The following is a 22,796-nucleotide window of genomic DNA, read 5'->3' as shown; positions in this document are numbered from 1 at the left end:
AAAACATTCCTGAATCTTTTTTGTTGTCTGTATTGCTACATAGTTGTGATAGATATTTTGAAATAAATTACCAAAATAATTGAAACTGGCATGATTATACTGTGTTATTTTGACAAGATGTGCAGAATTTTAAAATAGTAGGTGCAGAATTTCTTGGTGCAGAATTCTCCCAGAAGTAAATAGCTCATCAAGCCATAATATTCTTTTTCCTTTTCTATCACTGTTAATTACCCGGGCGTGTGTGTGTGTACACGTGCATGCGTAAAATCAGCTCTCTCTGATATTAGACCTTCCTCCTGCTGCCTGATTTAGTCACTGATGCCACAATCTGGTGCTTCTGTTATCACATGCTTCCATGGCAATAGATTTTGATACCACCAGCATCTATCTGTGACATTATCAAAGAAATTAAGCAAGAGAACACAGAAGAAAGTGGTCTGCTTATGTTCACTTTGGGCCTAATTCTTCCCCCTAACCATTGCTTGATTTGTGCCAAGGCTTGCCAGGGCTGAACTGCAGCACCTCCTGGTTTGCCAGTTCATAGCCCTGGTACCTGCATCACTTATGAAAGTAAAAAAAATGTCTGAGCCCTGGCACCTAATTTCTTGAGCCCCAGCAGCTCTTTCATTACAAATTAAGCACTGTCCCTAACTCACATTCAATATTATAGCTCCTGTTCACCTGGGTTATGATTTCTTCATGATACATTATTTAAGGGCCAGATTCTTCCTGGACCTTACGTATGTATGTAGTGGGGGCAGGGGAGACACAAGAAGTCTTCTCCCCTCTTCCTCCCACCTTGCATGTGCTGTCTAAAGACCAGACAGAATTGCTGTTCCTACCCCCTAGTGAGGCACAGTGGCAACAAGAGAGTAGGGATCTCTCTCTGCCTCCTCCCATACCTCCCCACTGCACTAGGCCTAGACTGGACTGGTGCAGCAAAGCAGAGTTTCCCCTGAGGCAATGCAGTGTCACATCATCCCTTAAGAAGAGCAGTGCCCTAAAGGCAACACTTTATTCCAAACTTCAGGTCATCCTGGAACATTTTAAAACAAATGTAACTGAATTTAGCCCTAAGAGTGTAATGAACTGAACTGTATACTTGCATGTGAAATTAGTCTCACATTCAAGTATATTTATATTACATTTTAAAAAGCCCTACATTAAAAGAATGTTAAGTTCACCCAAATCAAATACTCCACAGTTAGGAAATGCCAGAAAAACCCTTTTGCTCATGTATGATGTGTGACAGGGTCAGGCCAGATGGCTACAGGAGAGTGATTTTTTTTTAAACTGAGAGCCAGGGGAGAGTGCGAATGCAGTCCCTCACTACCACAAATTATGCAGTCAAGTTACCCACATTTGGGGAAATCGCAGGGGTCAGCACACCCACAGTGCAATGGATGAGCCTCACCCTGGGAAAACCACCTTCGTGATCATGGTATCTCCCCTGCCAGGTAAGTTTAATTTTTTTTTGAAGCAGAAAAGAATTTTATTTGTGTAACACTTACAAAGAATCACCAAAGGGGATAAAGCAAAACTATGCAACAAAACAAAAGCAAACAGAAGGTATGACACAGCAGACTTCAGGAGGGAGAAGTGTTCAGGCTAGTCTGGGCCCAGAGCGGGGGGGCTTCCTCGACAGCCAGGTAAGTATAAAAGGCAGATATATTAGCCCCAGGTTAAGCAGGTCCCTTTTCCCTGGGTAAGGTAACAGGGCTAGTTTTTTTTTTTTTTTGAAACAGAAAGAAAGTTTATTGGTAACACTTACAGAATTACCAAAGGAAACAAAACAACTATGCAACAAAACAACGCAATCAGAAGGTATAACACAGCAGCTTTCAGGAGGGAGAAGTGTTCAGGCTAGCCTGGGCCCAGAGCGGGGGGGCTTCCTCGACAGCCAGGTAAGTATAAAAGGCAGATATATTAGCCCCAGGTTAAACAGGTCCCTTTTCCCTGGGTAAGGTAACAGGGCTAGTTTTTTTTTTTGAAACAGAAAGAAAGTTTATTGGTAACACTTACAGAATTACCAAAGGAAACAAAACAACTATGCAACAAAACAACGCAATCAGAAGGTATAACACAGCAGCTTTCAGGAGGGAGAAGTGTTCAGGCTAGCCTGGGCCCAGAGCAGGGGGGCTTCCTCGACAGCCAGGTAAGTATAAAAGGCAGATATATTAGCCCCAGGTTAAGCAGGTCCCTTTTCCCTGGGTAAGGTAACAGGGCTAGTTTTTTGGTTTTTTTTTGAAACAGAAAGAAAATTTATTGGTAACGCTTACAGAATTACCAAAGGAAACAAAACAACTATGCAACAAAACAACGCAATCAGAAGGTATAACACAGCAGCTTTCAGGAGGGAGAAGTGTTCAGGCTAGCCTGGGCCCAGAGCGGGGGGGCTTCCTCGACAGCCAGGTAAGTATAAAAGGCAGATATATTAGCCCCAGGTTAAGCAGGTCCCTTTTCCCTGGGTAAGGTAACAGGGCTAGTTTTTTGTTTTTTTTTTGAAACAGAAAGAAAGTTTATTGGTAACACTTACAGAATTACCAAAGGAAACAAAACAACTATGCAACAAAACAACGCAATCAGAAGGTATAACACAGCAGCTTTCAGGAGGGAGAAGTGTTCAGGCTAGCCTGGGCCCAGAGCGGGGGGGCTTCCTCGACAGCCAGGTAAGTATAAAAGGCAGATATATTAGCCCCAGGTTAAGCAGGTCCCTTTTCCCTGGGTAAGGTAACAGGGCTAGTTTTTTTTTTTGAAACAGAAAGAAAGTTTATTGGTAACACTTACAGAATTACCAAAGGAAACAAAACAACTATGCAACAAAACAACGCAATCAGAAGGTATAACACAGCAGCTTTCAGGAGGGAGAAGTGTTCAGGCTAGCCTGGGCCCAGAGCAGGGGGGCTTCCTCGACAGCCAGGTAAGTATAAAAGGCAGATATATTAGCCCCAGGTTAAGCAGGTCCCTTTTCCCTGGGTAAGGTAACAGGGCTAGTTTTTTGTTTTTTTTTTGAAACAGAAAGAAAATTTATTGGTAACGCTTACAGAATTACCAAAGGAAACAAAACAACTATGCAACAAAACAACGCAATCAGAAGGTATAACACAGCAGCTTTCAGGAGGGAGAAGTGTTCAGGCTAGCCTGGGCCCAGAGCAGGGGGGCTTCCTCGACAGCCAGGTAAGTATAAAAGGCAGATATATTAGCCCCAGGTTAAGCAGGTCCCTTTTCCCTGGGTAAGGTAACAGGGCTAGTTTTTTGTTTTTTTTTTGAAACAGAAAGAAAATTTATTGGTAACGCTTACAGAATTACCAAAGGAAACAAAACAACTATGCAACAAAACAACGCAATCAGAAGGTATAACACAGCAGCTTTCAGGAGGGAGAAGTGTTCAGGCTAGCCTGGGCCCAGAGCGGGGGGGCTTCCTCGACAGCCAGGTAAGTATAAAAGGCAGATATATTAGCCCCAGGTTAAGCAGGTCCCTTTTCCCTGGGTAAGGTAACAGGGCTAGTTCCAGAACAATCAGGAACTTACTGGAACCAATTAAGGCAGACAGGCTAATTAGGACACCTGGAGCCAATTAAGCAGCTGCTAGAATCAATTAAGACAGGCAGGCTAATCAGGGCACCTGGTTTAAAAAGGACCTCACTTCAGTCAGTGGGGGCTGCACAAGGAGCTGAGAGTGAGAGGGCATGTTACTGGAGGACTGAGGCGTACAAACACTATCTGACATGAGGAAGAAGGGCCTGTGGTGAGGATACAGAAGGTGTTGGGAAGAGGCCATGGGGAAGTAGCCCAGGGAGTTATAGCTATCACACAGGTGTTACATTAAACACTACACAGCTGTGATCCACAGGGCCCTGGGCTGGAACCCAGAGTAGAGGGTGGGCCTGGGTTCCCCCCGCCCATCTCCCCAACTCCCTATTGGATACAGGAAGAGTTGACCTGGACTGTGGGTCCCACCAGAGGAGAAGGGCTCTGGCCTGTTTGCTGACCCACTTGGTGGACCAGCAGAGACAGCGGGGATTGTTCTCCCTCTTTTTCCCCATGCTGGCCAGTGATGAGTTTAGCTGAGTGAATGGCAGGTTTGAGCCACTAGCAAAAGTGGCCAAACTGAGGGCTGCTGTGAATCTCTGAGGCGAACAAATCTGCCAGTAGGTGCAGGACCCACCAAGGCAGAGGTGGAACTTTGTCACAGATGATACAGTCTTTAATTACATGAACACATACTGGGTTTTTCCCCCTACAGGACTCTTCCACACTGCCTGGCCACTAGCAGAGGGAGAATGGAGAATAAAAGGCAATTTCTTTAGTGTCACTTCTTGTACCTGGCCTCACAGAGACACCTAGAAGCCCACAAGAGCTATTGCAGGAAAAGACCTGCTCAACCCCGCAGCATTGCTGTGAAGAAGTTCAGTCGCTCCGTGGAGATGGCACACACACAGTCTACTTGTCACACAGGTGAATGCTCAGTACAGATGGACTCTTCGAACAATTTTTCTACCAACTCTATTGACCACTGGAACTGAGATTTGAAGAGGTTTATAGTTTGGTTGAGTTTGGGTGAATTTTCAGAAAAAGAGCAAAAAGCACATCCCTGTCACCAATGCAACCTCCCTGCTTCAGACCATAAGGTGTTAGAGCTACTCAACGCACACTTGTAACAAATTTCTATTATAAATAGGCAAAAAACATATTTTCCCTAACTCATTTTCTGAAATGGCTGAATCATTTTTGCTGAAATTCCCTTCCCCTGTCCCCCCAAAAAATTCAGCCTGAAGCAGACACCCTCACCAAAAATCTCAGCTTGAACAGTTTAAGTTTGGCAAAAGTTATAGAGAACTGAAAAAGAGTGGTATTTTGACATGCATACAATTTTTTCCATTAATGTCCTGTAACAGAGTAACTAGAAGAGATCTATGCTACTTTGGTAATTTAGGAAATAACTTATATAGGGAAAAACTGATATGGTTTATTGTTTAATGTAATTCACTAACAAAAAGAAGAGAGCACAGTGTAAGAAGAATGAAAACTTTTTCTCCTCTCTTTTCTTATATACTACACTTCTTTTATGACAAGACAAATTGGGTAAGGGGTGAAATTATAAAGGCATATGTCTCTTATTGTAATCAGTATTGTATCAAGATTAAAATACTTTAAAATACTTTAAAAAGAAAAATAACTTCTGTTTATATACAAGTATGTTTCTAATTAACAACATGAAAAAAGGAATATAAAAATAATACAGTGAGGTCCTTCCCTTCTCCACCACACACCCACACACTAAAAGGTTTGCTTGGGAGCGGATTTGGTTCTTCAGGATTAAAATATAAACCTTGTGTGGGCTCCTACAATGGGAAGATCAGATTCTTTACTGCTTGCCATATTGTAATAGGTTGAGAACATTTAGTTCCACAATAGTTCTTTTGCATTTATGAAAGACTGGTGTTTTTCTATGCTTTGAAAGCAATTTAAAAATATCATAAGGCCAAATCTTCATCTCATTTAAGATGGTAGAGTTCCACTGACTTCCAGGGAGCCACACCAATTAACACCAGCTGAGGATCTGGCCCTATAATTTTTATTTTTGTTAATGATATTGCTTTGGCTTCAATATTATTGATGCAGAACAATCCAGAAAACAAACTGTGTTAGGTAGTGGCTACTGCAGAGACAGCACAAAAATTTGCTTTGCAGATTTTATATGAGCATTAGCTAACTATTTATTTCTGGTAATTGAATAGTATATTTATAAAAGATATTTGGAATCTAAGGAGGACAATTTCCATAGGCTTAAATACATTTTAAGGTAAATTAAGTTTTGATTGGAATTTACTTTACAGTGTTGCCTCAAAGCTACCTATATATACACACACTTTTGTATTTTCAGCTCAAATTTACTGTCCTGGATTAGCCATATAATCTAGAATTTGTAGCGTTTATTCTCCATAATTCAGGTAAAACCGTTTCATGCAACAAGAATTCCAAACTAACACTTTTAAAACCTGGATGTCATTGATACTTAGAAATTTCAAAACCCCTTATATTAAGAGTTTTAGCATTTGATATCCTCTCATCTTTACATAACCTAACATTCCTTGACACATAAGGAAATGCTAATCATTACAAAGGCTGAAAACTTAATATTGTCTGATCTATTTAACTGCCTTGAATTGCTAAATTGGTTTAAAGGATTAGTTTATGAGTTCTAGGATAAAGTTTTCCGCTTAAACCAAGTGTCATCATGTGACCTAAATCTCAATGCTCTAGGAGAATATTCTACTGTGTTGGACAGATTGACTGGAAAATAATAGGCCAAATGGAAAGCACTAGCTTCAATTTAGGTGTTAGACATAGTATATATGGAAAATCCTTGCCTTTGTTCTTTTCAATGTACAATTTATTTGAGATAGATTTGAGTCAAACAATTAAGTTATATTAGTTATCTTATTCCTGTTACACTGAATTAACACTTTGTTTTTTCTCTTCCTTCCTTCATTACTGTGGTTAGTGCAAAAAACAGTCCACCATATTAAAATTCCCAAACACAAACTGAACAAAGATGGAGATAAAAGTTTGGGAGAACATTAGATTACGGGAAAAAACATGAAAGGGATGCTATAATTTTCCCAAAAATCATTGTAAACCCCGGAAATTCAAAACTAAAAAAAGGAAAAGAAATGAAAACATGTATGAAAGTGTATAGTCAAGGTACCCAAACAACGTTAACTCTGCTCTATAGCTATATAATCTGATAACAATATGATTAATACATATTAGTGTTTTGAGTCCCAGATACGATTTTTAAAAGACATTATATTCTTACACTTTTTTCCCCGTGGTGTTAACTACAGGGGGCTGAGGTAAAATGAAGGCCGATGCAGCTCTGTGTGAGCGCAGCAAACTGTCTGTGCCACCTCATGTTGTAGGACTGTGATTTAAGATTTTAAATATTGTTTTAACTTGTAATAACCTGCTATTATTGATGTAGTTAAAGAATTGTTTGTTTACAAATTATGATTTTAAGTTGCTAGTATCCTTTTAAATGGTTTCTCTGCCGCCCCTCAACATTTATTCTCAAGTATAGAAGATCCATTAACATAGCTTTAGAAACATTACTGTGATATGCAACTGTACTCATGTTTCCAGAATAATATCAAAGGGCTGAATCCTGTTATTAAAAAAAAACAAAACCTATTCATTTAAACAAGGTTAATGTGGAATAAGAACAGCAAAATTTGGCATAAACATATTACTTTTACTACCAAAGCCATAGTCAGTGCTTATAAAGAATGCATCCAAAAGTAGTGAAATCAATAGGACTTGAGATGCATAACTACACAGATGTTTGCCTAATTTGTTTACATTTATTTCCATCTCTTCCACAGGATAACTTACAAGAGGGGAAGTTCTTCTGTTTATTCTAATAATTAATATTAGCATTGGTACCACCAGGATCTGATTTGTATGGTTTTTCCTTCTAATCTTACTCTTTCAGCTTTCTTCACAACTAAATATAATTTGTATACTGCTAAAATTTCTTTGATTGCTTTGCCTCAACTAAAGAACAATTCCCCAGTGCAATTCCTCAGTGTGAGTGTAATGGGACCTTTTATACCTATAAAGTTGCTTACATTTGTAAATGCTATCAGGATCAGGGCTCAAGTGCCTGAGTGTCTACATACTATATTTTGTTCAAAACACTATTCAGATTTGTTTGTCTCAGGCTAGCAAGAAAATATATTTATCTGTGTATGTGAAACCCAATCAATGACGGGTGAAGGCTTGTAGAGCTTTTCTATGTAATATAAACTCAAAGCTCACCAGGTTACAGTTATTCCAAAGATCAATAACTTTAATGTATTTACTTCATGCAAATATGAATCCACAGTTACTCTCAACCATACCACTATAGTTTTCACTGTGCCATGACATAATTATTTCCAATGGCCTTGATAATTCAGAGATACAGTGATTTAAAGCCCAGATTTGAGCAATCTTAATTCTAAATCAGCAGGAGAGTGGAGATTATTTTAACAGACAAGCTTTTGACTCACTTCCCCCAGGTGCTTAGTGGAGTTGCTGAGACCTAATAGTGGGAACATGTGACAAAACCACCACAAATAAGACATAACATGATTTTGTATAAATCTGTCTACTTTTAAGGCAACCGCATATTGCTAATTAATATATTATGTATCAAATAAAAAAGTGAAAAATGTTATTTAAATTGAAGTCAAGCAGTCAAAGTTAAGAAGACCCAGATATATGGTTGTCCATGCTACCTTGATTCTGCCCCCCTATGCACTGAATGAGGCAGGGGTCCTGTGGAAAAAAATAGTATGTGATCACATAATTAAAGACCACAGTATTCAGAAAAGTTTTGTTTTGTTTTAAATATATCAGTCAATCAAAGAAGAGGCTGTAAATGCCAATGGCTGTTATTCCGTGCCTGTGCACTGTTTACGAATTACCTTGCATAGCCACTAGGTGGCAGAATCATACCTCACAACTGTACATACCTCCAGGAGGTAGAACTGAGTGTACTTCATTTTACCCAGACTAAATAGAAAAGCAAAACATCTGGCAGTTACCTGAACTGAGAGTTTGCGCTGATCTCTACAGGTGCATCCTCACTAGGGAAAAGGCACATTCTTATCATGCTAGCTAACACTTGATAATGAGGTAAAATCCTACTGAAAACAAGTCAGTTTGAGGTTTTTACACATTAACAAGTCAAAGTAAAACTTGGCCTCACATTTGAGTAGTGTGAATTGGAAAAGTGTGATGATGTTAGCTCACTTCATCTCCATTAATAAAAATAAGCTGTTTACACCAAACATGACATGTTTGGCTTCCTCTAGAATGTTATAAGAATCTATTTCAAGGGATCACCTAGACTAGGATAAAAGGTGTTTTTTTTAAAAAATGTTCACCAATGTGTTTTAACATTCTAGTGCACATAGGGCAAGATGTACTTTAACACACTGGCTAATTGTGGTGAACCTCATAGGGGCCTAGGAGTCACCTTGACCAGCTACAACATGTTAAAAATCCGTTTATCTTGCTTGTAACAGAGTGTGCTGACTCAGGAGCAAATTCAGCACCCTATCACTCAAATCCCCACCAGTTTATATTAATTGAGCTCTGTCTGAAAGACAGTCAGCAGAGGAGGCCAATTATCTGAATGGAGATACAGCTGAGGGGCTAATTGGGTGGAAATAGCCGCAGCAGGTAGGATTATATAAACAAACAGGAAGGAAATGCTGGAGGCGAGTAGGGAGCCTGAAGGAAGGCAGAAGTGGGCCAGGACTGACTGGCAGCTGCTACTAGTATACCCTGCCCCAGAAGCATGTAGGGAAGCTGGCTACTGATTGTAAATAAACTATAATAAAGCCTGGTGATAGTGAAGACGACGACCTGGATTGGTTGTGGTAGGTGACTGAGGTTAGAGAGGGCTCTTGAGACCTCTCCTGTGACACTCCTGTAGACAAACCCCAAGCAGTGAAAGAGGATGAAACTCTGCTACTACTAGTTTGTTTTGGTTTTGTTTTGTTTTTTTACCCCCAAGTACTTATTCACGATCATTTATGAGTTTAAAAAAAAAAGTGGTTTTTTTTGTTTTTTTTTTAAACTCCTGTTGTGCTGAGAGGTAATGGTGACTGCTTGGATCACAAACCTCTGAGAGATTAGGAGTGAAAGCACTTAAGTGTTTCATATAACTATCTTATGGGGCCATATCTAAAACAAGGCCTAATAGCTTGACCAGAAACCTACCACCATGTTGGCAGGGGATTCCACGGTGGGGGAGGGAAGGCAAAACACACAAAAAAACTGGAAGAGCTGGAAAGAGAAGGAGCAGCTGAAATCAGTGTCTGATTATAGAAGAAGCTTGGGGAGAGGTTTTTGGGTCAGGTGCAGGCTGAAAAGAGCATTCTTGGTACTTGTAAGCAAAGGAAGCTGTTTCCTATTATTTGATTCTTTCTGCATTCAGAGACACTGGACTTTGTACATTCTTAGTAAACAAACAAAACTGCAAAGAAATACTTATCACCAAATGCTACTCTCAAACTAAACATTGCTAAAATAGAGCTCCTAATCTTTCACCACCCATCTCATCCCTGCTTCCTCCTCTCTAGATCACAGTGGAAAACACTATCATTCTACGTCATTCAGGCATCATTATTTACTCAGACCTTTCTCTTGGTCATCACACCAGGTTATGTCTAAATCTTGCCAGTTGCATATTATTTTTTAAGACATGGTCTTTGCTGTCCATCCACACAGCTAAAATTCTTCTCCAAGCTCTCATCACATCTTGCTTACTGCAACATCCTTTCCTCTGGCCTTGATAAACGCAATCTTACCCCACTCACAGCCACTCAAAACGTTGCTGCAAAGATCCTTTTGCTAGTCCATCACTGACCACAACACCCCCCGCCCCCTTTTGAATATCTCCACTGGCTACCACTTCTTTCTCCCATCAATCAAAAGCTTCTTGTATTCACTTTATTGGCCCTTTACAGTCAATCCCCACTGTACCTATGATCTCTCATTAGCTACTGAGGTTTTCTTCTGATTGACCCATGATGCCAGCCTCCACTGCCCATTTGCTAGATTTTGAGGTTTGCAACATACTTGTTTCCCCCATTAGTTCAGTAGAATCCCATTGATCCTTGCTGATAGTGGCTGGGGTCAGGCTGTCAGCCCCACGCATTAATGACTGCAATATAGTTGCATGAAAATGTCTGGCTATCAAAAAAGTTAGCAGGCATAACTTAATACTTCAGTGTTTATATTGTTCCAGCAAATTTCTCTTAAGCATGTCTTTCCTGGCTTTTCCAAATTACCGCAATTAATAAAGGTCCATTATTACTTTTCTGCGATTTTCCAGGTCTTTTCTGTAACTCGGCCACAATTATTTGACAATCATCCCACAATTCAAATAAGACCTTACTAGTGACAAATTACAGGGCACAACAGCTTTCCAAAGTTTACTGATTGGGGTAGAAGGCATCAAAGCAGATTGGAAGGAGATACAAATCAAAGATTACCAATAAAATAAAGCCTCCAAGGGAGAAGACTGTCCCACTGAATTCAAAAGTTAGCTAACGCTATGTTTAGTTCTTCCTTTTCACATATGGTTGGTGGTAAAGATACTGAAAATTACAGCAAGGCATCCTAAACCCTGACATAACCTTTGCAGAAACACCTGTACAGGTATTTGCATAGCCCCCACAAATGTGGTATCTGAGCACTTTTACTCAGATAAGTCCACCCGGATGTGATAACCTATTTTAAATATTAGACCCTGAGTGCTATAAGAAGCTGTACTTTATGGAGGTTGGGTGGGGTTTGTTTTTGTTTTTTTTTGTATCTTTTTGTTAGTAGATTCATAATAGATTTCCGATACATTAAGTTTATATTACAGGTGGGACTGATCGCACCACCTATTTAGGTTACTTGACCTGTACCATTATACGACTCGGTTTTCAGCTCCTTGCAACTTTGCTAGACTTTAACCATTTGGGTTGAAATGTTACACCTGCCTCATGCTGAATCATAGAATATCCGGGTTGGAAGGGACCCCAGAAGGTCATCTAGTCCAACCCCCTGCTCGAAGCAGGACCAATTCCCAGTTAAATCATCCCAGCCAGGGCTTTGTCAAGCCTGACCTTAAAAACCTCCAAGGAAGGAGATTCTACCACCTCCCTAGGTAACGCATTCCAGTGTTTCACCACCCTCCTAGTGAAAAAGTTTTTCCTAATATCCAACCTAAATCTCCCCCACTGCAACTTGAGACCATTACTCCTCGTTCTGTCATCTGCTACCATTGAGAACAGTCTAGAGCCATCCTCTTTGGAACCACCTCTCAGGTAGTTGAAAGCAGCTATCAAATATCTATGGAAATTTTCAGCCAAAATGGTTCAGCTGTTTCTGAGAATGAGGCTAGGACAAAATACATTGTTTTGCCCATGCTAACAAATTCTGGTAACCTTTTCTTTGGAAATCTCTAGTGACTCCATGCTTGGAAGAGGGACTTGAAATTTAGCAGTGGGTGTCTTTGTGTCAGGGATGTCTCCAGCGCTATCCCTATGAAAATCTACCCAAATGTTGTAGCCAAGTTATAAGCCTCCAGGGAAAAAAATTGCCATTCACACATACTAAGTAGAGACTGCAGAGATTTTAGATGTTAAAATCTAAGATTCTGTACTTACTGAGCATGCTCAAGCATCTCCTACCTCCTAGTGGTAACTATACAGAGCATATTACAACTCCACAGAGCAATTGAGCATGCTCCATTCCCTCACAGTTCCTACATGTCAGCAGCACCAATTCAAATGTTTTGGAGGAGGTGAGGTGAGGAGGGATTCCTGTCCCCACACACACCTCCTTCGTCCCGTGTTTCCCTCAGCCTGGGATTCTGCCCTCTCTCTTTGAATTGCATGAGCCAGTGCTGCCAGGGTCGAGTTCTCAGCAGACTTCCATGTGTTCTGTTGTGCAGGGGCCAACTCCATGTGTTCCAGATCACACCACCATTTGGCCAAGCTGCCCCTCCCTACATATGGAGGGACTCCCAGATCTCTTTCTAGAGTGATATCAGCTAATTTAGACAATTTCATATGTATCACTGCGATTATGTTTTCCAGTGTGCATTACTTTGCATTTATGAAATTGAATATCATGTGCCCTTTTGTGGCTCAGTCATCCAGGTTTGTGAGATCCCTTTGTAACTCTTTGCAGTCAACCTTTGACTTAACCATCTTGAGTAACTGATTATTTGCAAACTCTGACACTTCACTGTTAACCCCTTTTTCCAGATCTATAAATATGTTGTACAGGTCCCAGAACAGATCCTTGGGGGACCCCACTATTTATCTCTTTTCATTGGGAAAACTGACCATTTATTTTGTATCCTTTAACTAGTTACTGATCCATGAGAGGACCTTCCCTCTGATCTCATCACCGCTTAGTAGGATTAAGAGCCGTTAGTGAGGGATGATGGCAAAGGCTTTCTGAAAATCCAGGTACACTGTATCAACTAGATCACCCTTGTCCACATGCATTTTGACCCCCTCAAAGAATTTTAATGGATTGGTGAGGCATGATTTCCCTTTACAAAAGCCATAGAAAAGAGTCAACAACATATCATGTTAGTCTATGTGTCTGATAATTCTGTTCTTTACTATAGTTTCTACCAATTGGCCTGGTACTGAAGTTAGGCTTACTGGCCAGTAAAATTGCCAGGATCACATCTGAAGCATTTTTTAAAAATCAGCATTACATTAGCTACATTCCAGTCATTTGGTACGGAGGCTGAAGTTACATACCACAGTTAGTAGTTCTGCAATTTCATATTTGAGTTCCTTCACAATACTTGGGTGAATACCATCTGATCCTGGTGACTTATTACTATTTCAAAACCTTCTCTATTGACATCTCACTATGGGACAGTTCCTCAAGTTTGTCACCTAAAAAGACTGGTGTAGAAAACTCCCTCACATCCTCTGCAGTGAAGACAATGCAATGAATTCATTTAACTCCTCCACAATGTCCTTGTCTTCCTTGAGTGCTCCTTATCACCTTGATTATCCAGTGACCCCACTAATTGTTTGGCAGGTTTCCTGCTTCTGATATACTTAAAATTGTTATTTGTTTTTGTGTCTTTTGCTAGTTGCTCTTCAAATTCTTTTTTGTTTTGTTTTTTGTTGGGTTTTTTTTTGGTGGGGGGGGCATGCAAAGGGAACAAAAACTTGACTCGGGAGAGGGAAACGAGCAAATTGGGACAAGGAGCTTGGTAAGACTGGGACTGGAGTGATGGTGAGTGGGACTAGAAGTAGGGGGGAGGAGATGCTGGGAATGAAAGCCAGTGAGGGAGTTGGGTGAGAGGACTAGGAGCCAATTGACTGGTGGGGAGGGAGTGCTAAGATCATCTGAGAAGCAAGGGAGAAACAGAAGACTAGAAGAAGGAGACAGACAGGAGATAGGACTGGGAGCTAATAGGGAAGGTTGGAAGGACTCAGAGCAGACGAGGAGGCCAGGAGGGGGAAACCTGGGACTAGTTGAACAATGAGGAAAACTGAGATGAGAAGCCTGAGGAGTGGAGACTGGAATTAGCTAGGTGAGGAGAATGGGCCTGGGATGAGGAGACGGATGGGGAAGAGATAGGATTGAGACAGGGACATATTAGGAGGAATAGGCAGATGAGTGCGAGCCAGAGTCTGGAATGCAACCCAGGACTCCTGAGTCTCACCATTACCCGACTGTTAGCAACTATCTATGAACCCACTGGTAAAGTGTCTCTCATTCCCCTGTAATGGTGATCTGCATAGATAACAACCTACTACTGCTATAATTTATTCCTTTAGTAATTGGTGGTGAATCTAAAGTTTCCAACGTTGCTCATACCCATGTGGGTCTCATTACAATGCCATATGATGGCATTTGTTTTTTCAGTTTGCTTTTTTTTAAACGGCTAGAAATTTACACCCACACACACACCCCATATTAAGGTTGCAAAATCGAGCACTCAGAATTTCAGAAATACCAGAATTAAGATTACATGATGACATACTATTTTTCTATCAGAAAGGCACAGGCAATTAAAGGCTGCACGCTAATGAATGTACACAAAGAGGACTGAAGTAAGGTTGCACAGGCAACCTTAATTCTGGGATTTTTAACTTTTGCATGCTTAACTTTGCAACCTAACAATTATGTTCTTCTAACGTAGCTTTTTTGTATGTAGTATGTATTTCTCCTGTATGTGGTGTTACAAATGTGGGGAGAAGTAGTTTATTTCTATTTTGAATTACAAGTGCCTATTGCAGTGATTTTTTTTTAAAACGTTGAGATGTAAGGTTTCTTAAAGTATAAAAGAAAAAGAAATTGGTACAAGAAAGCACAACTACTACAACACACACATTATTTTCTAAAGGAAGGGAAAGCTGACTCTTTTTCCACCAGAAGAATTTCTCTCCATACTCATTCCCTATACTCTTTTCCCAATTATGATTTGTTTAGTTTTATGGGCCATGGTGGAAACTGGTAAATATAATAGGATCTAGAGACAGGTACATATAGCAATTTTATTGTTTTGTATACATTTTCTAGAGAATACTTCTAACACCATTCACCTAGTATATTGGTAACCCAAAAATACTACTTCAAATTTGTTCATTAAAAACTTTTGCAAAACTTCAAATTTCATGATTGTTTATTTTCCAAAACCTGAACTTTCCAAGAACTGGCATAGTATTGCAGAAAGCATCAAGGTCACATTTGTTGCCACTGACCATGAGGCAGGGTCTGACATTTTATAATAGGATACATTACATCCATATATAAACAGGAAAACATTGATATGTTCTACTGTAGTTAAACATTTCATCAGACATTCAGACTGGCAATAGTCGCCTCCTTTATAAAATAAATTGTTACAAAAGAAATGAATATTGTCATGAAGGAAGCCATTTGCTCTGCAAGAATCATTTCTCACACCATTGGTGTGAAACTGCAACTCTCAGTCTCACAGAAACAAGGACAAGATCAGGGCAGATGTGTGTCACTTTCCTAACATTGCTTGTGGGTAGCAGTAACTACCTAACAAAACAGAGATGTTGGAATCTAGGCCCTGGTCTACACTAGGACTTTAGGTCGAATTTAGCAGCGTTAAATCGATTTAAACCTGCACCCGTCCACACAATGAAGCCCTTTATTTCGACTTAAAGGGCTCTTAAAATCGATTTCCTTACTCCACCCCTGACAAGTGGATTAGCGCTTAAATCGACGTTGCCGGCTCGAATTTGGGGTACTGTGGACACAATTCGATGGTATTGGCCTCCGGGAGCTATCCCAGAGTGCTCCATTATGACCGCTCTGGACAGCACTCTCAACTCAGATGCACTGGCCAGGTAGACAGGAAAAGAACCGCGAACTTTTGAATCTCATTTCCTGTTTGGCCAGCGTGGCAAGCTGCAGGTGACCATGCAGAGCTCATCAGCACAGGTGACCATGATGGAGTCCCAGAATCGCAAAAGAGCTCCAGCATGGACCGAACGGGAGGTACGGGATCTGATCGCTGTATGGGGAGGGGAATCCGTGCTATCAGAACTCCGTTCCAGTTTTCGAAATGCCAAAACCTTTGTGAAAATCTCCCAGGGCATGAAGGACAGAGGCCATAACAGGGACCCGAAGCAGTGCCGCGTGAAACTGAAGGAGCTGAGGAAAGCCTACCAGAAAACCAGAGAGGCGAACAGCCGCTCTGGGTCAGAGCCCCAAACATGCCGCTTCTATGATGAGCTGCATGCCATTTTAGGGGGTTCAGCCACCACTACCCCAGCCGTGTTGTTTGACTCCTTCAATGGAGATGGAGGCAATACGGAAGTAGGTTTTGGGGACGAAGAAGATGATGAGGAGGAGGAGGTTGTAGATAGCTCACAGCAAGCAAGCGGAGAAACTGGTTTTCCCGACAGCCAGGAACTGTTTCTCACCCTAGACCTGGAGCCAGTACCCCCCGAACCCACCCAAGGCTGCCTCCTGGACCCAGCAGGCGGAGAAGGGACCTCTGGTGAGTGTACCTTTTAAAATGCTATACATGGTTTAAAAGCAAGCATGTGAAAGGATTACTTTGCCCTGGCATTTGCGGTTCTCCTAGATGTACTCCTAAAGCCTTTGCAAAAGGTTTCTGGGGAGGGCAGCCTTATTTCATCCTTCATGGTAGGACACTTTACCACTCCAGGCCAGTAACACGTACTCGGGAATCACTGTAGAACAAAGCATTGCAGTGTATGTTTGCTGGCATTCAACCAAAATCCGTTCTTTATCTCTCTGTGTTATCCTCAGGAGAGTGAGATATAATTCATGGTCACCTGGTTGAAATAGAGTGCTTTTCTTCAGGGGACACTCAGAGGAGCCCATTCCTGCTGGGCTGTTTGCCTGTGGCTAAACAGAAATGTTCCCCGCTGTTAGCCACAGGGAGGGGGGAAGGTTGAGGGGGTAGTCACGCGGTGGGAGGAGGCAAAATGCGACCTTGTAATGAAAGCACATGTGCTATGTATGTAATGTTAACAGCAAGGTTTACCCTGAAAGAGTGTAGCGACTGTTTTATAAAATGTGTCTTTTTAAATACCGCTGTCCCTTTTTTTTCCTCCACCAGCTGCATGTGTTTCAATGATCACAGGATCTTCTCCTTCCCAGAGGCTAGTGAAGCTTAGAAAGAAAAAAAAACGACCTCGCGATGAAATGTTCTCCGAGCTTATGCTGTCCTCCCACACTGACAGAGCACAGACGAATGCGTGGAGGCAAATAATGTCAGAGTGCAGGAAAGCACAAAATGACCGGGAGGAGAGGTGGAGAGCTGAAGAGAGTAAGTGGCGGACTGAAGAGAGTAAGTGGCGGCAGCGTGATGAGAGGAGGCAGGATTCAATGCTGAGGCTGCTGCAGGACCAAACCAGTATGCTCCAGTGTATGGTTGAGCTCCAGCAAAGGCAGCTGGAGCACAGACTGCCACTGCTGCCCCTCTGTAACCAACCGCCCTCCTCCCCAAGTTCCATAGCCTCCACACCCAGACGCCCAAGAACGCGGTGGGGGGGCCTCCGGCCAACCAGCCACTCCACCACAGAGGATTACCCCAAAAAAAGAAGGCTGTCATTCAATAAATTTTAAAGTTGTAAACTTTTAAAGTGCTGTGCTTAAAGTGCTGTGTGGCATTTTCCTTCCCTCCTCCACCACCCCTCCTGGGCTACCTTGGTAGTCATCTCCCTATCTGTGTGATGAATGAATAACGAATGCATGACTGTGAAGCAGCAATGACTTTATTGCCTCTGCAAGCAATGATTAAAGGGAGGAGGGGAGGGTGGTTAGCTTACAGGGAAGTAGAGTGAACCAAGGGGCGGGGGGTTTCATCAAGGAGAAACAAACAGAACTTTCACACCGTAGCCTGGCCAGTCATGAAACTGGTTTTCAAAGCTTCTCTGATGCGTACCGAGCCCTCCTGTGCTCTTCTAACCGCCCTGGTGTCTGGCTGCGCGTAACCAGCAGCTAGGCGATTTGCCTCAACCTCCTACCCCGCCATAAACGTCTCCCCCTTACTCTCACAGATATTGTGGAGCACACAGCAAGCAGTAATAACAGTGGGAATATTGGTTTCGCTGAGGTCTAAGCAAGTCAGTAAACTGCGCCAGCGCGCCTTTAAACGTCCAAATGCACATTCTACCACCATTCTGCACTTGCTCAGCTTGTAGTTGAACAGCTCCTGACTACTGTCCAGGCTGCCTGTGTACGGCTTCATGAGCCATGGCATTAAGGGGTAGGCTGGGTCCCCAAGGATAACTATAGGCATTTCAACATCCCCAACAGTTATTTTCTGGTCTGGGAATAAAGTCCCTTCCTGCAGCTTTTGAAACAGACCAGAGTTCCTGAAGATGCGAACATCACGCACCTTTCCCGGCCATCCCACATTGATGTTGGTGAAACGTCCCTTGTGATCCACCAGAGCTTGCAGCACTATCAAAAAGTACCCCTTGCGGTTTATGTACTCAGCGGCTTGGTGCTCCGGTGCCAAGATAGGGATATGGGTTCCGTCTATAGCCCCACCACAGTTAGGGAATCCCATTGCAGCAAAGCCATCCACTATGACCTGCACATTTCCCAGGGTCACTACCCTTGATATCAGCAGATCTTTGATTGCGTGAGCTACTTGCATCACAGCAGCCCCCACAGTAGATTTGCCCACTCCAAATTGATTCCCAACTGACCGGTAGCTGTCTGGCGTTGCAAGCTTCCACAGGGCTATCGCCACTCGCTTCTCAACTGTGAGGGCTGCTCTCATCTTGGTATTCATGCGCTTCAGGGCAGGGGAAAGCAAGTCACAAAGTTCCATGAAAGTGCCCCTACGCATGCGAAAGTTTCGCAGCCACTGGGAATCGTCCCAGACCTGCAACGCTATGCGGTCCCACCAGTCTGTGCTTGTTTCCCGAGCCCAGAATCGGCGTTCCACAGCATGAACCTGCCCCATTAGCACCATGATGCATGCATTGTCAGGGCCCATGCTTTCAGAGAAATCTGTGTCCATGTCCTGATCACTCACGGGACCGCGCTGATGTCGCCTCCTCGCCCGGTATCGCGTTGCCATGTTCTGGTGCTGCATATACTGCTGGATAATGCGTGTGCTGGTTAATGTGCTCCTAATTGCCAAAGTGAGCTGAGCGGCCTCCATGCTTGCCTTGGTATGGCGTCCGCACAGAAAAAAGGCGCGGAACGATTGTCTGCCATTGCTCTGACGGAGGGAGGGGCGACTGACGACACGGCTTACAGGGTTGGCTTCAGGGAGCTAAAATCAACAAAGGGTGTGCCTGTACATCAAGAAGTATTTCAGGCAGGACTGCACGGAGGGTTCCAGTAAGAAATGGTGCACCTAAGTTATCGTTGTTATTGGAACAAGGAGGTTAGCCTGGCCTCTGATTGATACATGGCTAGATTTACCTCGCTGCACCTTCTCTGTGAGTGACTGCAGTGTGATCTAGACAGGGGAGGAGGCAAATGAGTACAAAACAAATCTGGTCTATTTCTTGTTCTGACCCACTCCATCTATCTTTTACATCTTTGGCTGGCAGCAGACGGTGCAGAAGGACTGCATGCCATCCACATCTCATGGCTGCTCGGCAGAAGATGGTACAGTACGACTGCTAGCCATCTTCATCTCTTGCCTGCCTGGCATAAGATGGTACAATACGACTGCTAGCAATCCTCATCTCTTGCCTGCCTGGCAGAAGATGGTACAGTACGACTGCTAGCAGTCCGTATCGCCTGCCTGCTCACCATAAAACGGTTCAATAGGACTGACTGCAGGACTAAAGAGAATGACCTGCTCAAGTCACTCCAAATTTAGTCCCTGCGCCCATGTCCGCCCAGGCGCTCCCAGCCGACGTGAGCAGGAGCACCTCGGACACGACGAGGACGACTACCAGTCGTATTGCACCGTCTGCTGCCAGAAGGCAATGGGTTGCTGCTACTGTGCAGCAAAGCCGTACCGCGTCTGCCAGCACCCAGGAGACATAGGGTGACGGTTACCTGAGCGGGCTCCATGCTTGCCGTGGTATGGCGTCTGCACAGGTAACTCATGAAAAAAGGCGCGAAATGATTGTCTGCCCTTGCTTTCACGGAGGGAGGGAGGGAACGGGGGCCTGACGACACGTACCCAGAACCACCCGCGACAATGTTTTAGCCCCATCAGAGTGCTCCATTGTGACTGCTCTGGACAGCACACTCAGATGCCCGATTGTTTGCCATTGCTCTGACGCTGGGAGGGGCGCTTACAGGGTTGGCTTCAGGGAGCTAAAATCAACAAAGGGGGTGGCTTTACATCAAGGAGTATTTCAGGCAGGACTTCACGGAGGGTTCCAATAAGAAATGGTGCACCTAAGTTATTGTCCTTATTGGAACAAGAAGGTTAGCCTGGCCTCTGATTGATACATGGCTAGATTTACCTCGCTGCACCTTCTCTGTAAGTGACTGCAGTGTGATCTAGAAGAATGAGTCCCCTAGACAGGGGAGGTGGGGAAGCAAATGAGTACAAAACAAATCTGGTCTATTTCTTGTTTTGATCCACTCCATCTATCTTTTACATCTTTGGCTGGCAGCAGACGGTGCAGAAGGACTGCATGCCATCCACATCTCATGGCTGCTCGGCAGAAGATGGTACAGTACGATTGCTAGCAGTCCGTATCGCCTGCCCGCTCACCATAAGACGGTTCAAATAGGACTGACTGCAGGACTAAAGAGAATGACCTGCTCAAGTCACTCCAAATTTAGTCCCTGCGCCCATGTCTGCCCAGGCGCTCCTGATCGACCTCACAGAGGCGACCAGGAGCACCTCAGACATGACGATGACGGCTACCAGTCATACTGTACCGTCTGCTGCCACAAGGCAAGGGGTTGCTGCTACTGTGTAGCAATGCCATACCGCGTCTGCCAGCACCCAGGAGACATAGGGTGACGGTTACCTGAGCGGGCTCCATGCTTGCCGTGGTATGGCGTCTGCACAGGTAACTCAGGAAAAAAGGCGCGAAATGATTGTCTGCCCTTGCTTTCACGGGGGGAGGGAGGGAACGGGGGCCTGACGATATGTACCCAGAACCACCCGCGACAATGTTTTAGCCCCATCAGGCATTGGGATCTCAACCCAGAATTCCAATGGGCAGCGGAGACTGCGGGAACTGTGGGATAGCTACCCACAGTGCAACACTCCGGAAGTCGACTCTAGCCTCGGTACTGTGGAAGCGCTCCGCCGAGTTAATGCACTTAATGCACTTAGAGCATTTTCTGTGGGGAAACACACACTCGAATATATAAAACCGATTTCTAAAAAACCGACTTCTATAAATTCGACCTAATTTCGTAGTGTAGACATAGTTGGATATGCAAAATCTCTCAGCTCAAGTAGTTCAACCACCACATCCTCAGTAGTTGCTATCTGCAGTTTCCTTCTTTTGGGACTGGCAATCTACCTGAAAGGTATTCATTTTTAGCATTTTCTTTTTTAGCCATCAAAAAATATCATTCAAATGCTGTAAGCACCAGAGCTACAGATTAAGGAGGCATGAAGCCTATGTCACTCTGGTTGGGATATGGATTGTCCTATCTGCTAATTTCTGTAATTCCTTTGTTTGTATGGGACTCTCTCCCAGCCATGCACTACATTTTAGAGTGCTTTCTGTGGAAGATTTCAGAGTAACAGCCGTGTTAGTCTATATTTGCAAAAAGAAAAGGAGTACTTGTGGCACCTTAGAGACTAACCAATTTATTTGAGCATAAGCTTTCGTGAGCTACAGCTCACTTCATCGGATGCATACTGTGGAAACTGCAGAAGACATTATATACACAGAGACCATGAAACAATACCTCCTCCCACCCCACTCTCCTGCTGGCAATAGCTTATCTAAAGTGATCACTCTCCTTACAATATATATGATAATCAAGGTGGGCCATTTCCAGCACAAATCCACGTTTTCTCACACCCCCCCCCAAACACACACACAGACTCACTCTCCTGCTGGTAATAGCTCATCCAAAGTGACCACTCTCCTTACAATGTGTATGATAATCAAGGTGGGCCATTTCCAGCATAAATCCAAGTTTAACCAGAACGTCTGGGGGGGGGTAGGAAAAAACAAGGGGAAATAGGCTACCTTGCATAATGACTTAGCCACTCCCAGTCTCTATTTAAGCCTAAATTAATAGTATCCAATTTGCAAATGAATTCCAATTCAGCAGTTTCTCCCTGGAGTCTGGATTTAAAGTTTTTTTGTGTCCATTTATTCTTGTGGCACCTTAGAGACTAACCAATTTATTTGAGCATAAGCTTTCGTGAGCTACATCCGATGAAGGTGAGCTGTAGCTCACGAAAGCTTATGCTCAAATAAATTGGTTAGTCTCTAAGGTGCCACAAGTACTCCTTTTCTTTTTGCGAATACAGACTAACACGGCTGTTACTCTGAAACCTGTCATTATGCAAGGCACTGCATTTAGCCGTATGGAGTGGAAATCTATCAACTGCATGAAAAAACTTGTACAGATACAAACAGACGTCATCTTCCTTTCCAAATGCAAACAGATGGACATCATACCAAAAGGACTGAAGGTAAAAAATCCATTACAATCTACATACCACACAGACTATGCTGACAGCTTGTGCCACACGTTCTCAAAGAAACTGCGGAATCACCTGATCAACATCCTCTACAGCAAACAGGGAAAGATTAAGAATGAGCTCTCAAAAATGGATACTCTCATAAAAA

General features: G+C 43.1%; 1 protein-coding gene and 1 non-coding gene across 20 annotated transcripts in view; both read right to left on the bottom strand.

Moving 5' to 3' along the window:
* The window catches only part of KLHL32 (kelch like family member 32), a 247,313-nt gene that overhangs the window by 191,893 nt on the left and 32,624 nt on the right, over positions 1-22,796 (bottom strand). The gene's annotated exons all lie outside the window — the stretch shown is intronic.
* On the bottom strand, positions 1,302-1,465 carry LOC140909841 (U1 spliceosomal RNA). Its single transcript, XR_012158377.1, has one exon. It is a non-coding gene; the product is annotated as a U1 spliceosomal RNA (small nuclear RNA).

Source organism: Lepidochelys kempii, chromosome 3 (genome assembly GCF_965140265.1).
Source record: "Lepidochelys kempii isolate rLepKem1 chromosome 3, rLepKem1.hap2, whole genome shotgun sequence".
NCBI classification, from domain to species: Eukaryota; Metazoa; Chordata; order Testudines; family Cheloniidae; genus Lepidochelys; species Lepidochelys kempii.
This window is presented reverse-complemented; position numbering and strand designations above follow the sequence as displayed.